The 6,494-nt window shown below is 51.0% G+C and overlaps 1 long non-coding RNA gene across 1 annotated transcript; it reads left to right on the forward strand.

The window, feature by feature from the left end:
• Positions 1-651: 651 nt before the first annotated feature.
• LOC103905448 lies at positions 652-2,664 on the forward strand. Its single transcript, XR_657948.2, has 3 exons — positions 652-1,158; positions 1,627-1,694; positions 2,365-2,664. It is a non-coding gene; the product is annotated as an uncharacterized LOC103905448 (long non-coding RNA).
• Positions 2,665-6,494: the final 3,830 nt, after the last annotated feature.

A 6,494-nucleotide genomic window follows, 5' to 3' on the forward strand; every position in this document is an offset into this window, starting at 1 on the left:
GCCGCTAACGCCGCCCGCCCCGGCGCACGGCACTGCCTGGTGGGTCCGGGAGCGAGCTGCAGCTGGCAGCAAGTGAAAACATGCCCCAGACACAAGGGGCCATTGTTCCTCGGGCAGAGGCGGTGGCGGACGGGCACCGGGGGTGTTGCTCACGTCCCGCCTCGGTGAGAGGAGGGGCGGCTGGCGGGCGAGGCGAGCGTTCCAAGGATCAGAACGAGAGGGAGCGGGGTCACGGGTGCCTCCGCCACACTCACCAGCCAGGGGACACCACAGGGGAGAGGGAGGTTGCCACTTGGCAGCTCACAATAACGATGACCCCAGCGGCTGGTGACCGGTTAGTTCGCTGCCAGAGCCCGCAGCTGTGTCTGGGCTGCTGCAGGGACAGGGCTCAGCCCAGGCTTCCTGCGCAGGGTGGGCACGTAGCAGGCAGCTGACAAATCTGCTTGCCCGTGCTGAGAGCACGGACAGCGTACGCACACCAGTGCTCTGCCTGGCAGAAACGGGGAGGGTACTTCGTAAGCCGGTTGTGGGTTGTCACTGCCCCCGATCAGCCGCCGGGAACCACAGAGGACGGGTACTCGGTGCATGCACCTACAGCGGTGGCGAGGAACCTCCGCCGCACAAACCAGTGGGGTGCGGAGGACGGGTACTCGGTGCGTGCACCTACAGCGGTGGCAGGGAACCTCCGCCGCACAAACCAGTGGGGTGGCAGCCTCTGTCACCATCCCTGAGGAATGCTGGTCGCCTTCAGCTACCGCCTGCTCCGCTGGATTAGAAAGGAGAGTGGAGTGACTCATTCCAGCTTGAGACCAGTGCAGGCTTCCTTAGTGGTGCTTTTGTTGACGGTTGCATCCTGCCCGCTGTGTGCGGGAGCCAGACTAAAGCTGTGCCAGAAGACTGGAAATAGCAGGTTGCAAGATGTGGTTGAGAAATTTAACTCCTGGGTTGTGGCAGGAGCCATGTCCTTGGATTTCGGAGTCTGACAGAGGAAAATGACCCGGTAGCATGCTTTACATGGCGGAATGCGTAGGGGACTTTGTAATACTTCTTGCTACAGCAGGTCTCAAAACTGCTTGGTGTCCAGAAAGAAGAGCTCTCACTGGGGGCCCGTGCCTGTGCATATGCAGAAGACTCCTCAGATGTCCCCCACTGTACCTAGTAAGTGCGCTCTTCAGAGGCTGAAACTAATGCCCACAACATGGAAGCTGCGGATAGCAGTGGTGCAGGATCGCAAGGTGGAGACAGATCCTATGGGCAGGGCACGGGCTAAGCAGTGACAGACCTCTGGGGCAGTGCCCCTTAGGGAGGCTGTTCATAGGTGAACTGCTGAAACGCTCTCCTCTCATCAGCTCAGAGCTGATGGGTGAGCACTGAAGTTCACACAGAGCCTCTGGAAACGCTGCCTCCACCCCTCTGCCTCTTCTTTTGCAACCCTGAATCATCCTTCGGAGACCTCCAGTCCAGAAAGCATTTCCTGTTTGGTGTGCTCTCCTTTTGCTCTGAGGCTCTCCTGGTGTTTGATTAGAGTATGTGGAGCTGACCTCGAGTGGCAGGATTCAAAGGCAGGTAAAGAGCTTCTTGGGCAAGAACGTAAGCATCTTCTCTTTTTTTTCTTTTCTCCTCCAGATCTGGGATAAAATGACTTGCTGTCCCCCAGATACCAGTGATCCTCCCGCTCCTGGAATGTCCTAGAGGTGGTAGGACTCCCTCAGTTTTTTCCAAATATTAAGTCAGGCATTGTTGCCTTCCAAACAGAGATAGGGAAGGAATAGAACAGAGTTTGGAACAAATACTGCTTTGCAGATCCTTTTTCTGTCTCCAGTGCTGCTCCTCTGCAAGTTGCCTGCGACCCAATGGGCTGAGTTTATGAGACTGGGGGCTGAGGCTGTGAGTCTCGCCGGATATTTCTGCAGCCTTACAGGCAGTCCTTACACTTGATGAACCTGTGTTACCAAAGACTACATTACCGGTGATACTACCACTTCAGCAAATCTTGAGGGAATCCAGCTTGCAAAGAATCGTGCTGGTGGCTAACGCTGGGTGAAACCCCAGAAGGAGGAATTGGAGACGCAACCTTTTTCTGGAACGTGGACAAGCCCACAGTTCTGAGGAATGCAGAAGCTGTCTCCCTGCACTGTTTGTAGGAGAGGTTTCTGTATAGTACTCCCCATGTTATGTCTAACATGCACCAAGGGGACGGCCATTTGCTAGGTTAGAATAACGAAGCACGTGAGGGTGTGAATGAAAAGCAAGACTCCCATCTTGCTCCCGTCACATTCGCTGTTTAGGCTGCTTCTGTCTTCTGTCGTGAATAAAAGCCGCTAACTACGTCTCTCCATTTCCTTTCTTTCTTTTTTTTTTAAGCTGCCCAGGTTGTGCTGGAGGCGATGGAGGATGGGGGAAGGGGAGGAAGAAGGAGCTCAGCAGGGAGCCGGGAGGAGGTGAGTGAAGGGCAAAATGGAAGAGGGATGAATGGCGCCGCTGCCCTCAACTCCACCTTCTCCCGCCTACTGCCGGCTGCTGCCAGGCAGCCTGCCCCCCCAGCATCCCCTTCGCCCTTAGCGGCACGGTCAGCCAAAGGGGCAGCCACAGTGGAAGCATTTTAAAAGCAAACCGAGTATCACGTGGTGAAGGTAAATAAACAGTACGCTGAAAAATCATGCCTTGTTACCTGCTGCTTCCAGGGACCGATCATTTTGGCCAGGAAGACAGAAACAGCTTCTTAATGCGTCCAAATGTTCCAGGGCCCCTGTGGACGCCTGTGAGACAAAGAAATCCTCGTTATCAGAAGTCAGAGCTACCCACAGCCATTTCCTCATTGGTTCCCTTCATCTGTGCCTCTTACGTAATCCTCACCCAACAACTAACTCTGACCTCAGATGAAGGGCACCCTGAGTGAAGGACAGCTCTGATTTGATCCTCAAACGTGACAATTCATACTTGGGATGCTAGAGCCAGCTTGTGGTGGCTGCAGCTTGTGTTGCACAGTGGCAGCGATTACTTTCAGAATATTTTGCTCGTGTTAAGAATGTGTCTGTCACACTGTGAGGAAGAACCATGACCTCCTGTGCTGTGTTAGCAAAGAGAGGTTCACAAAAATCACAATTCAAAACCTCCCTCCCCTTTCCAATCTTCTGACAGGCTGTGTCACCCCTCGTCACTCCCTTCTACTCCTCTTGCTTCCTCTCGTCGTGTTACCTGCTCTGCTTCCTAGCCCTCCGCAGTGCTTATTTAAATGCGTTGCCTCTCAGGAAGCCATTTCCCAATGCAAAGTTGGCTGGTGGTTGAATTCTTGGGTATTTCCTCTTGGCTTCAGGATACAGCATCATGAAAGTAGAACAAAACTGATATTCTGCCTGGATTTTTAATGGACACAGGACAGAAAGATGAACAGTGTGGATTAAATACATAAATGCATTCAAACACATTCCCTCCACACGTTGAGGTGTTGTCAGTTTCACTGTAAGTAAAAGGACAGATACTCTGTGTCTGAATCTATGTACATCTAAGAAAAGTTAATGCAAGTACACAACCTTCTGCTCATTTGTTGTTCAGCAAACAGCTTGGAAGAGTTTTGGAACCACTTAAGAGTTAGCTCACAAAATAAAATTCTTGAAATACCCAGTATTGTGTGTTGCTTTTGCTCAGAAAATGGCTCAGAGTTAGTTCAGCCTTTGACATAAACAACGAAGTCCCCATCCGCCCCCAACAGAATACAGTGACAAGACTAGCGAGGTATGACAACAAAATGCATAAATATTTGCTTCTAGGTGCATGTACCCTGTATGTGCTAGAAGCAGAAAAATACATACCATGCATGAAAGCCCAGACACACACGCAAGCACATGCTCACATATGAAGACACACACGTGCAAGCTTAACACACGCCTCAGTAGAAAAGTACCATACTTTCTATACTCACAAAAGTAAATGCACGTAACAGAGAGAAAATATCACCACTGTCCACAAATAGGTATGTACTACATCTAAACACATGCACATGCCTGCATGAACACAAAGCACAAACAAGCGTACAGCACAAAAATTGTAACTTATTGTGCAGAGAAAATTACATTCATATTGTTCTCCGGGCTGCAGACAGACACGCGTATTGTCTATGTTCCCGAACAATGATATATCATGTAACTTCTGCACCTCCCTCATTTTGTCTAAGGACATAAGACTCTGAAGAGGATGGAATATATTCTGCTGAGTTGGCAAAGCAACTTGAGGCAAAGATTACAGAACATACTGAAAAGGGACTCGCATCTGCAGAACGCACAATGAGTATACTTGCATTTGCAACAAAGGGAAAAACACAGATGGGAGAGGGGAGCAGAGAAAAGCTGCAAATCAATCTGGCAGCCGAAATGCAGAGTGGCACAAATCAGATGGAGCAGCAGAAGACACAGAGAAGGGTTAGGTGAGACAGTTAAAGGATGCCCTCAGGGCTTGAGCGAAGGGGCTGCACAACTAGAAGTCAAGGGAATCCCACCATCAGGATCTGATGGGCAAGAAGAGTTGGGATGCAGAAGCAGGGACATCACAAGGCAGGAAGAGGAGTTTCACATAGGATTTAAGGGGAAAAACATACTTGATGCAGGCATGCAGGGCAAAATGGGACACGTGGAAAATGAAAGGGGGGAATGCGAGGTGAATTTTGTACATGGGATATAGGAGGTCGCAAAGGGAAGCCGGGGAGAGGGCCACGGAAAGAATGCTGCCAAGAATACAGGTACGAGGCAAAAGTTGAGAAGCAACAGATGAGGTAAAAATTGCAAAGAGGATATGGTGGGGAGCGTGGAAGGGAAAATGTGAGGCTGCGCACTGCAACTGCTGGGGGGAAGGGAGAGGTAGCACACCAGTTTGTAGACCTGACCAAGCGGTCCCATCCTACAGGTTGTTGGAAACAGGCTTCCCTTACACAAACAGGTGTTTGACTATTTGCATCCGTGGGTGTGCTGTCTGTGTCAACAACGCGCTTTGGGCACAGCGACATCACTGAATATAATCCTTGCTTTCTCCCCTCTAGGATGTTGTGTCAAGGCCTGTTTGTGCATTAATGTGAAAATGTCTCTGCCAAGGGATGCATATTGGAGTAGTTTTGCATTTTCAGTAGCTGAGTGCGTGAAGGAAAGGATGAAAAACCTGGACTGGTGAAGAGAACAGCAGAGCCATTAGCCACGTGTCTCCTGACAAGCAGAAGCAGAGAGGAACAACATCTGGCCACTTCATAGATTTTTTTGGCTCCTATTTTTGGGTGTAGCTCCAGAAATTAAGATTTTCTTCTTGCAGAAGAGAGGGATGAAAGAGGGGTACTTGAACCAAACCAGGGCTTGAACGCTGATAGCAGCTACAACTGAGAAGTTAGCCAGAGGGGCTTATGAAACAGAAGGGGAGGGGGGAAATAATGCATGTATTTTCATGCTGTGTTATTTCAGTACTAGTCTAGATCTGTGTGTCTGGGTTACACGGCAATTTATTTGGGGCAGGCACTGTGCACTGTTTCTAGCTAGGAAGAACATAGATTAGTCAGATCACCTGAGAGAAGCTGCTGTAGCTACAGAGGAGATGACAAGGTGGGGACCTCCTACCTCCCTGTCACACAGATTATAGTTTACCCAATCTTTTTCATACTTTCCTTCAGGAGATATGTACTTACTACCCTCTCTGCTCCAAAAGTACCAATCGCTTTTTCTATTAAACACTCAAACTGAAACACATTCAATTAAACTCAGAGCATCAGTTCTAAATCCTGAGTTTGCACAGAGGCTTACCGAGTTTGTATCAGAAGGACAAGAAGGGTTTGTGTGCCTAAATACATTTTCCAACCAGACGGATTAATAACCTTGCCTTGTACCTGTGAGAATGGCTGTGTACACATGTACACCCATATGTACTCATGTGCATGCTTAGTTTTGTACGTAGGCTTGCAAATGCATGCAGATTTTTTGTGTGTGCCTGTGACTAAGAGTAGGACAATATAAATCTTCTGGGAAAGGTAAAGGGAATTTAGTCATCCTGGTCTGCTCAAGCTGATAAACAACGGTCTGAAGCGCAGCTATAGGAACATCTGTTTAGTCAGCAACAAATCCCAGCAGCTGCAAGACACAACCTGCCGTTCTGCAGAAAGGACTTCTGCTCAAAAGGAGACTCAGAGCTGGGTGGTGATCCTCCTCAGCGGGCCGCCCCCTGCCCGGACGCACCGCCGACGCGCCCGCGCGCCCCCCCCCCGCCGGGGGGCCCCCGCCGACGCCCCCGCGGCTGGCGGGGGCCAGGAACGGGCGCGGGCAGGAGGCGGGAAGGGCCCGGTTTCCAAGGCACGGCGCTGCGGCAGGCGACAGGGGTCAGTGTTGCACGCCGTATACTGTCCGCCCGGTCCTCCGCTCGCCCCGCCTCGCCGCCGGAGCGGGAAGTCAGGATGGCAGCGGGCGGCCGGAGCTGCCCCTGGCGGAGAGCGTTAGCGGAGCACCGCCACCGCTTCGGCGTCGCAG

This window comes from Aptenodytes forsteri, unplaced genomic scaffold (assembly GCF_000699145.1).
Source record: "Aptenodytes forsteri isolate BGI_AS27 unplaced genomic scaffold, ASM69914v1 Scaffold216, whole genome shotgun sequence".
Lineage (NCBI taxonomy): Eukaryota > Metazoa > Chordata > Aves > Sphenisciformes > Spheniscidae > Aptenodytes > Aptenodytes forsteri.